Here is a 10,827-nt window from a genome sequence, read left to right as displayed (position 1 = left end):
ACAAGAAAAACAAGAACAACAGCGAAAACAACAAAAGCAGAAACAACAAGCATGACAAAAATAACAAGAAGAACGACAACAAGAAGAACGACAATGAAAACAACAAAGACAGAAACAACAACAATGAAACGACTTGTACAACATGGTACAACTCTGCACATGAAGGACAATGCCACAGCACACTGCAAAACAATGACAAGACTACAAACATGCCATGGCATGACAAAAAATCTCACAAATTCACATCTGCTCCAGAACAAGCAAGCACACCAGCTTTCAAGGCAGATGACACACTAGATCAATACAGCAAGCACAGGAAAAAGTCCAGGTCAGACAACAAAGATGACATACAGAATCAATATCGCAAGCACAGGAAAAAGTCCAAGTCAGACAATGGTGTATTATAGAATCGCAACCACAAGCACAGAGAAAAAAAAGAAAGTCTAAATCAGACAACAAAGTGATTCGACCATTCGAACACCTCATGATGACTTGTTGGTCACTCAAACGCAAGAACACTGACATTCACAAAGAAATGACGACATCAACATCACCACTTCGACAACAGAAGAAGAAAGCAACTCAACCAAACAAATTCATAAAGTTTGGACTCACAAATTTTTAAATTAAGATTAGAATCATAAATATTAATTGGCTTTGTATAATCATAAATATAATCACAACTTGTACATAACATCATTTGTCTACCTGTTTCAAGCAAATGAGAAGAAAAACCTAAGAGACTAAATGTATTAACATTTGACTGATTAACTCATTGATTTTACGTAATGCAGTTGCAAACTGCATCCATTATGTTTGTTCAATTTTCTTTACCACATACAGAAAATATGTAACACAAGGAAAAAAGGGGGGGATGTAGTGTTCTCTGTATGTGCATGTACATAAGGGGTTAATATGAAACCAGCAGCACCACATGATCACTAGAGGGTCGGACAAACAGGGGTATAAAAAGCAACCACGTGGTGTCTCTCTCTCTCTCTCTCGGGTGCAGTGTGACCAGGGCAGTATCAGATTAGTTCAGATGGCTAGTGGAGTTACGTATAGTTACTGTAGTTAGATCTTGTTAACCTTATCACTAGTATCAAAGTTAAAGTAAAGAACTCATGCAATTATTGTTATAGTTACTCAATAAGCCTTTTGTTACTACTGGACGGGTTCGAGTCTTCTTCATCGAGATTCAGAAGACTTCATCATTAACCAAGGATTGAGTAGCACATGTTACCTAACACACAGGTAACAAAACAATAATATGTACAATACTCTTCAGATCCCAGCCGGGTCTGAGGTGGCGGTTCAGTCTGGCTGACTTTTATATCACAGTCTATTACGCAGCCCATGGGTTTCCTGTCCCTCAGCGGGGGAGCTTGTGCTCATGAAACTCATGGGGAGACTAATTGCTCTAAAGCAGGCATTTTCAAAGTGGGGGGCATGGGCGGGTGTCGGCAGGGTCGCAGAGCCATCCATCGCGGTGTTCCCGAACGTGGGAATTCATGCGCAATAGCCGCAGCAGCCGGCTTTTAAAAATGTGGGCAGCGAGCGGCTTTAAAAATGATGGCCGCGACCAGCTAAAGAAATGCGGATGCACTGCATATGCGTGCCCGCTCAAAAGTGCACATGTGGCCCGGGAGTGATGGGACCTGAACTCGGGGTCAAAGTGCGATAGCGGCATGGTGGCGGCTCACTGCGTGGTGATCACCGATGATGAACAAGGCTATGACCTCAATCTGTTTTGCATCCTTAAATATTACTCAAATGATCTGGAGAGAGTATATATTCTTCATGGTTTAATCTTGGACAGAACTCAACGTTTGGCAAGGGATATATTGAAAGCCATTGGAAATCATCACATCGTCGCCCTCTGTGGACTGAAGAGTGGCTATAAGTTTCTTGCTGACCTTTTAGACTACATTAAAGCATTGAATCAAAACAGTGACCAGTCAATCCCCATTATGGTGGACTTCATCCGCTTGAACAGTTACTGTAATAATCATTCAACAGGGTTAGCTGCTCAGCGCTTTACGATAAATTGTCCTCTCTGGCTGATTCATTTGCTGATGAAACTTGGATGCTAACTATGTCTTACCTCTCCTCCTGTGAACCTGATTGGAGTGAGATCGTGAGGACCAAGCAGACTCACCTCTCACATTAAAGGTAAGAGAAAATGGTGGGTCGCGAAGGTCGGCTGACATGGGTCGCAAAGGTCGGCCGGTGTGGGTCGCGAAGATCGGCCACCGTGGGTCACGAAGGTCGGCTGGCATGGGTCACGAAGATTGGCCGGCGTGGGTCGCGAAGGTCGGCTGGCGTGGGTCCCGAAGGTCGGCCAGCGTGGGTCAGGAAGGTCGGCTGGCATGGGTCACGAAGATTGGCCGGCGTGGGTCGTGAAGGTCGGCTGGCGTGGGTCCCGAAGGTCGGCCAGCGTGGGTCCCGAAGGTCGGCCGGCGTGGGTCAGGAAGGTTGGCCGGCGTGGGTCACGAAGGTCAGCCGGCGTGGGTCCCGAAGGTTGGCCTGTTGGTAAAAATGAGTCCCGGAAAAAAAGTTTGAAAAACACTGCTCTAAAGCTGTAGGTCTGGAGCAGGTTATAACATCCCTCCCACCAAAGTCCAAAAACTCTTCTGATGATGGTGGAGTAGGAGGATGCCTGAGCCTTTCCGCTCACAGCTGTGCCTCTTGCAACTGCGAGGCCGGACCAGGCATTGTATATCTGGATGGAGAATGCCCTTTCCACACTGAACACCGTGGTGGAGGTACTGCTAGAGGCTGCTGAACGGCTTGTTCCCTGTCAGAAACCTCCGATGCTTAGATTTCCATGTTGGAATCCGAATCAACGACCTCTCTCATCTCTGTATCCTGTCCCCCTTGGGCAATGCTCTCGAATCTAGATGTTGGAATAGTCTGGGTAGTAATTGGCTTCTCCCGAAGAGCTCTGCGTACTGTTGATCCCCTGTTCCTGATGTGAGCAACGTGTTTTTTCATGACGTGACCCTGTGCCTGAACCTGCTATGATACCGACCCTGTCTGGTGAAGAACTGTTCCTGGGATCCACTGGTTGCTGTCTGCAAAGTTCCTAATGTAGACTGCATCACCTGGTAGAAACAGTCTGGTCCGCTTAGGTCTGTCTTACTTTCCCACCAATATCTGGGAACGCGAGATTGAGACGCGTCCGGAGTTGTCGGTACTACCCCAGTCACGGCATGTGACGTGGTTTGGTACAGAACAGGAATCTGACCAGCCAAGTGTCCAATGATCCCAAAGTTTGCTTTTTCAGCCCTCTCTTAAATGTTTGCACCTCCCTTACTGCCGGTCCATTGGACTTTGGGTGATACGGCACCGGACAGATTTATCTAACCCAGTTTGCGTCCATAAATCCCATGAATTCCTTGCTGGTAAAAGGCGTCCCATTGTTGGTGACCAACACCTTTGGGATACATATGTGCTGAATGAGAGCTATAATTTTTCAATGGCCTCTTTTGAAGTAGTTAACAACATTCAGTGGACTTCTAGTCATTTTGAGTGGGTGTCTACTATAATAAAGAACATAGATCCGAGGAAAGGACCAGCAAAGTTTGCATGTAGCTGTACCCAAAGCTGCACTGACTACTCCCAAGGGTGAAGCGGTGCGGCGAGCAGAAATCTCTGCTGCCCTGGCAAACCCTGCACTGTTGCGCCACTTTTGTGAGGGCCACGAAGGATCCAGCACGAGTCTTCAGGATACAAAGAAATAACATTTATTGACTATAACATATATATATATATATATATATACAAAACAGCAGCAGCAACTTCCCTTGCTGCTCACTCCCCTCTCTCTGCTGGTTCCAAACTGGCCAGGTCTATTTATGCAGGGAGTCTGCTAATGATTTCTCCGCCCCCCTCATTGGGGAAGCTCATACTCCCATAGGATTGTGGGATTGTCATTAGTCCCAAGCCAGTGGTAAGCAGGCAGGTTATAACATCCCTCCCCTCCAAAAGTCCAAGGAATCCACCGAAGACCCTGGTGAAGGAGGGCGTCGGACTCGTTTTGCCGCAGGCCGGACACCATTTGTATGAGGCGCTGGATCGGGCGGCGTGTAACGAGACCCACTCTTTTGGATGCCTGGAATGCTTTGCCAGCGGAGGTGGTAGAGGTGGGCACGATAGCATCATTTAAGATGCATCTAGACAGATATATGAACGGGTGGGGAACAGAGAGAAGTAGACCTTGGAAAATCGGCAACAGGTTTAGATAAAGGATCTGGATCGGCGCAGGCTAGGAGGGCCGAAGGGCCTGTTCCTGTTCTGTAATTTTCTTTGTTCTTTGAGATGGAGACTGGCGCTTCCGTGATGAACGGCGTAACGGTTGTACATCTACAGCCCATGGGCCCGAGGATTCCCCCTCTGAGGTGTCTTGTGTCTCCATCTCGGAGTCAGAGTCTGCTGCCTCCGTCATCTCGGCGTCTCTATCTCCACGCGGTTCTGCGCAGGCTTTGAGTGAGGCACCAGAGGAAGATTGTGAGGAATACTTTCAATTGTGTCTGGTCTCTGTGGCTGTAGAAATGAGCTCCTGGGGCGGGGAATCTTTGGAAGGGATAGTCTTCTGGACCGAACGTGGTCTACATGTTTGCGCTGGAAACGACCCTGGGCTTGAGATAGGGCCCGTTTGACGAACGATTATGCCAGGGACCCACTGGGCATTGCCAGAAAAATTCCGAACAAACACTGGGTCACCGGGCGCAAACTGCTGAATCGGCCAATGGCGAGAAAAACCATGTCTCTGCCGTTCTTGTGTGCGGCGTACTTTTGTGCCAATGTCCGGGAAAACCATTCTAAGGCGGGTGCAAAGTCTCCAGCCCATTAGGAGTTCTGCGGGAGGTACCCCAGTCACCGCATGGGGGTGGTCCTATATGGAAACAAAAAACGAGCCAGTCTCGTGTCCATCAACCCGCTTCTTTAGGCCTCATTTGAATGTCTGCTCTGCGCGCTCCGCCAACCCATTTGAAGCCGGGTGGTAAGGGGCAGTGCGGATATGGCATATGCCGTTCATCTTCATGAACTTCGCAAACTCCTCACTTGTGAACGGAGTGCCGTTGTCCGTGACCAGCACCTCAGGGAGGCCATGCGTACTGAAAGACAAACGCATCTTCTCGATTGTTGCGCAGGATGTTGTGCCTACCATCTTATGCACCTCTAGCCAGTTAGACTGGGCGTCGATTAATAGAAGGAACATGGATCCTTGAAATGGGCCGGCGAAATCCATATGCAAGCGCGCCCAAGGCCGCCCTGGCCATTTCTAGTGATGTAGGGGCGTGGCCGGCGAAAGCTTCTGATGCTCCTGGCAAATGGAGCAGTTTAGGGCCACCTTCTCAGTGTCGGAGTCGAGGCCAGGCCACCAGACATAACTCTGGGCCAACATTTTCATTTTGGTCACACCTGGATGCCCATTGTGCAAGTCTCTCAGTATCAGCTCCTGTCCTTTTTCCGGGACGATCACATGCGTCCTCCACAAAAGGATGCTGTCTTCCACGCTGAATTCAGACAGCTTCGAGGAAAATGCCCGCAACTCGCCTGGGAGCTGTCTATGCTGCCCACTATACAGGACTATGTGCCGGACCTTTAACAGGACTGGCTCCATCTGGGTCCACTCACGGATCTGTGATGCCGTGACAGGCAAGTGTCCATAAAATCTAGGGTTGCAACCACCTCACCGGTCATGGGGGTCGACATGGGGCCGGTCGATAAAGGCAATCGGCTCAGTGCGTCGGCATTCCCTATCTGGGTTCCTGGTTTGTGCTCCAGAGAATACTCGTATGCAGCGAGCAACAAAGCCCAGCGCTGGATCCGTGCGGAAGCAATGGGCTACCGCTTATCCTTTCTGAAAAGTCCCAGCAGAGGCTTATGATCAGTCACGATAGTGAAGTGGCGGCCATACACATACTGGTGGAAATGTTTCACCACAAAGACCACCGCCAGGCCCTCCTTCTCGATCTGCGCGTACTTTTTTTCCGCTGCAGTCAATGTGCAGGAGGCGAAAGCTATCGGCCGCTCGGCCCCGTTCTCCATCTTGTGGGACAGGATGGCCCCAATACCATACGGGGATGCATCACATGTGATGAGCAAAGGCTTTCCAGGATCATAGTGGGTTAGTAACCCAGACAATGACAATTGTTGTTTAACCTGCCGGAAAGCGACTTCCGGTGGCGGCGATGACGTAGGAAGCCGCACATTTGGGAGCTCCCGATTCAAACGGACTTTTCGGCTCTTTTTAGAGCCCAAAACGGAATTTTTTTCGACGTCTCCCGATGGAAGAAGGTGTGCTGATCGACTTTCTCCATATTTCATGACTCGAACTCGGAGTGGAAAGGGGGAAAAAATGGCAGTAGCTCCCCAGAAAAAACGGGGGAAGGATTCCAAGATGGCGGCCGGCTGAGCTCCAGAGGAGTGGAAGCAGTGGGCCCAGGAGCAGCAGCTGCTCTCCTGCGCTGTTTTGCAGATTTCAAGGCTAAGGTGCTGAGCTCTCTGCAGGAAATGAATAAAAAGCTCTTGGAGATTCAGACCACCCAGGGTGCTGCCATCCAGGCGTTGCAGGCGCAGGCCACTGAACGAGAGGAGGAGGTCGTGGTCCTCGTGAGTAAGGTGGAAGGGCACGAGGCACTCCACAAGTGGCAGGACCGTTTCGAGGAGCTTGATCACCGCATGAGGCGGAAAAATCTGAGGATCTTCGGCCTTGCGGAGGGGCTGGAGGGGTTGGACCTGGCAACCTACGTGGCCACGATGCTGAACTCGCTAGTGGGGGCAGGATCTTTCCATCTGCCCCTGGAGCTGGAGGGAGCCCACAGAGTACTGGCCAGGAGGCCTAAGGAGAACGAACCCCCGCGTGCGGTGCTGGTGAGTTTCCACCGGTTCAGTGATCGGGAGTGTGTGCTGCGCTGGGCCAAGAAGGTGAAGAGCAGCAATTGAGAGAATGGGGTAGTACGGATCTACCAGGATTGGAGTGCGGAGGTGGCTAAGCGGCAGTCCGGGTTTAATCAGACGAAAGAGGTGCTCTATAAGAAGAAGATAAAGTTTGGAATGTTGCAGCCTGCGCGCCTGTGGGTAACTTATTCGGACCGACATTATTATTTTGTTCCCCGGAGGAGGCGTGGGCCTTCGTGCGGACGGAGAAACTGGACTCGAACTAAGGGTTGGGGGTTGCGGGGTCGGTTGTAACGCTTTATTGTTGGTTTCTGCTGTTGCTGTGTTCTCTTTTTCTGTACTTTTGTAATTTTGATATGGTTATTTATTGGGGTGTTGTTCTGTTTTTTGTTGGGGGGCATTGTTTGAGTTTTGTATCTTGCGGGGAGGGTTGGGGGGGTTTGTTGTATTCTATATCGGGTTGGGGGTATGGAGTGGGGCTGGTATTTGGGAGCTGCGTCAGAAGGGTGTGGTTGGGCAGTGCGAAAGTGCGGGCTTTCCTCTGGTTTCCCGCGTTGCGGGGCTGGGGGGTGGAGACGATTACGGGGGGGGGGGGCCTTAACTGGTTCCTCCACACGCTGGAGCGGTGCCTGGAGGAGGGACAGGATGGGGGATGATCCCACTTTGGGCGGGGTCGGGTTTTTGGCGGGAGTTTCCGGGGTCAGCAGAAGTTAGCTGACCCACGGAAGTACAATGGAGGACGGTTCGTGGCTAGGAGGGTTCCTAGCCTGGGGGGGGGGGGGGGGGGGGGGGGGGGGGGGGGGGGGGGGGGGGGGGGGGGGAATACCGGGTTGCTGCTGGCAGGGCCAGGAAGGAGCTGGTGTGGGCCGGGGGGGACAGAGGTGAGGTGTTGTCGCTGTGGGGACTGGGTCAGGCGGGGGGTGCTGGCCTGGAGTGGGCAGTCGACGGGCTATGGCTAGTTGACGGGGGAGGGGGGCGGGACGCCCTCTGATCCGGTTGGTCACCTGAAATGCGAGAGGATTGAATGGGCCGGTGAAGCGGTCGAGGGTACTTGCTCATCTGAAGGGGCTAAAGGCAGATGTGGCAATGCTTCAGGAGACCCACCTGAAGGTGGCGGACCAGGTCCGTCTGAGGAAGGGATGGTGGGGCAGGTTTTCCACTCTGGGTTGGATGTGAAGAACCGGGGAGTGGCGATTCTGGTGGGGAAAAATGTGTCGTTTGAGGTATCTGAGGTGGTGGCGGATAAGGGGGGTAGGTATGTTATGGTTAGGGGCAGGCTACAGGGAGAGAAGGTGGTACTTGCTAGTGTGTATGCCCCAAATTGGGACGATGCGGCCTTTATGAGGCGTATGCTGGGACGGGACCCGGATCTAGAGGCGGGAGGTCTGATTATGGGGGGGACTTCAATACGGTGTTGGATCCTTCACTGGATCGGTTCAGTTCAAGGACGGGTAGGAGGCCGGCGGCAGCCAAGGTACTGAGAGGGTTTATGGACCAGATGGGAGGGGTGGATCCATGGAGGTTTGTCCGGCCGAGGGCACGGGAGTACTCTTTCTTCTCCCACGTACATAGGGTTTATTCTCGGATAGGCTTCTTCATGGTGAGTAGGGGACTGATTCCGAGAGTGGAGGAGGCCAAGTATTCGGCCATTGCAATCTCCGACCACGCTCCGCATTGGATAGAGTTGGAGATGGGGGAGGTGCGGGACCAGCGCCTGTTGTGGCGGTTGGATGTGGGGTTGTTGGCGGAGGAGGAGGTGTGTAGGAGGGTCTGGGCAAGTATTGAGGGGTACCTCAAGATGAATGATACGGGGGAGGTCCAGGTGGGGATGGTCTGGGAAGCCCTGAAGGCAGTGATTCGTGGGGAGCTGATATCCATCCGGGCACACAGGGAGAGGAGTGAGAGGGATAGACTGGTGGGGACAATGCTGGAGGTAGATAGGAGGTACGCGGAGGCACCAGAGGAGGAACTGTTGGGGGAGAGGCGCAGCCTACAGGCTAAATTTGATTTGCTGACCACTAGAAAGGCGGAGGGGGAGGAAGGCACAAGGGGCAGTGTATGAACATGGTGAAAAGGCGAGTAGGATGCTGGCTCATCAGCTCCGCAAGCGGGATGCGGCTAAGGAAATTGCTGGAGTGAGAGACAAGAGTGGGAATGTGGTGCGGAAGGGGGTAGAGGTGAATGAGGTCTTCAAGGACTTTTACGGGAAACTGTACCGGTCGGAGCCAACGGTGGAGCGGAGGGGAATGGAGAGGTTTCTCGACGGGCTATCTTTCCCGAAGGTGCAGGAGGAGCAGGTGGAGGGGTTGAGGGCGCCGATTGAGCTGGAGGAGCTAATTAAGGGGATCGGGCAGATGCAGTCAGGGAAGGTGCCGGGGCCGGATGTGTTCCCGGTGGAATTTTATAAAAGTTTGTGGACCTAGTGGGCCCCTTGCTGGTGCGGACACTTAACGAAGCGGGGAGGGCAGGGGAGAGTTTTAGGTACCTGGGGGTGCAGGTGGCCAGGGACTGGGAGACTCTTCAGTAGCATAATTTCACCAGGCTTGTGGATCAGATGGAGGAGGAGTACAAGAGGTGGGACATGCTGCCATTATCGTTGGCGGGGAGGGTGCAGTCCGTCAAAATAACGGTGCTTCCGAGGTTCTTGTTCCTCTTTCAGTGCCTGCCCATCTTCATCCCCAGGGCCTTCTTTAGGAGGGTGAATAGCAGTATTTTGAGCTTTGTGTGGGCACATGGGACTCCGAGAGTGAGGAGGGTGTTCCTGGAGCGAGGTAGGGATAGGGGTGGGCTGGCGCTGCCCAACCTTCTGGGGTACTATTGGGCGGCCAATGTGTCAATGGTGCGTAAATGGGTGATGGGGGGGGGGGGGGGGGGGGTAGCGGCGTGGAGAACAATGGAGATGGCGTCATGTAGAGGTACGAGCCTGGGTGCCTTGGCAACGGCGCCGTTGTCGCTCTCTCCTCAGAGGTATACCACGGGCCCGGTGGTGGCAGCGACCCTAAGAATCTGGGGACAGTGGAGACGGCATAGGGGGGAAACAGGGGGCTTGATGGAGGCTCCATTATGTGGAAATCATCGGTTCATCCCGGGGAACACTGATGGGGGATTTAGGGGGTGGCAAAGGGTGGGCATCAGTATATTGAGGGACCTGTTTATTGGCGGGAGGTTTGCGGGCCTGGGGGAACTGGAAGATAAATTTGGGCTCCCCCAAGGGAACATGTTCAGATACTTGCAGGTAAAGTTTGCTAGGCGACAGGTAGAGGAGTTCCCTTTGCCGCCCTCGCGGGGGGGCGATGGACAGAGTGCTTTTGGGGGTGTGGGTCGGAGAGGGGAAGGTGTCTGACATTTATAAGGTAATGCAGGAGGTGGAGGAGTCGCCAGTGGAGGAGCTGAAGGCTAAATGGGAGGAGGAACCCGGGGAGCAGATAGAGGACGGAACTTGGTAATAGTTTACCGTACTTGGTTACCGTAATAGTTTACGAGGCCGAGAAACGAACAAAGATGCAAAGTGTCAGTTGGGATGGGGCCTATTGAATCGCACGCACCTTCTCTGCGACGGGGTGCAAACCTTCGCGCTCCACCCGATAACCCAGGTAGACTACTTCCTTTGCCTGAAAGACACACTTTGTGCGACGTAAACGGACTCCAGCCTCCGCAAAGCGTCGAAGGACAGCCTCCAAATTTTCCAAATGTTCCTGCTCCGACGTCCCTGTGATCAAAACGTCATCTAAGTAGACAGCAACACACGGTAAACCTCTCAAAATGCCCTCCATAACGCGTTGAAAAATAGCGCCGGCAGAGGATACTCCAAAGGGCAAATGTGTATATTCATACAGGGTCCGGTGTGTATTAATCGTTACATATGGCCGGGAGGCAGGGTCCAGCTCCAACTGTAGGTAGGCGCGACTCATATCTAAT

The sequence above is a fragment of the Scyliorhinus canicula genome, chromosome 14 (genome assembly GCF_902713615.1).
Source record: "Scyliorhinus canicula chromosome 14, sScyCan1.1, whole genome shotgun sequence".
Taxonomy (NCBI): domain Eukaryota; kingdom Metazoa; phylum Chordata; class Chondrichthyes; order Carcharhiniformes; family Scyliorhinidae; genus Scyliorhinus; species Scyliorhinus canicula.
The sequence above is the reverse complement of the archived record's forward strand: the minus strand, read 5'-3'. Positions refer to the sequence as shown.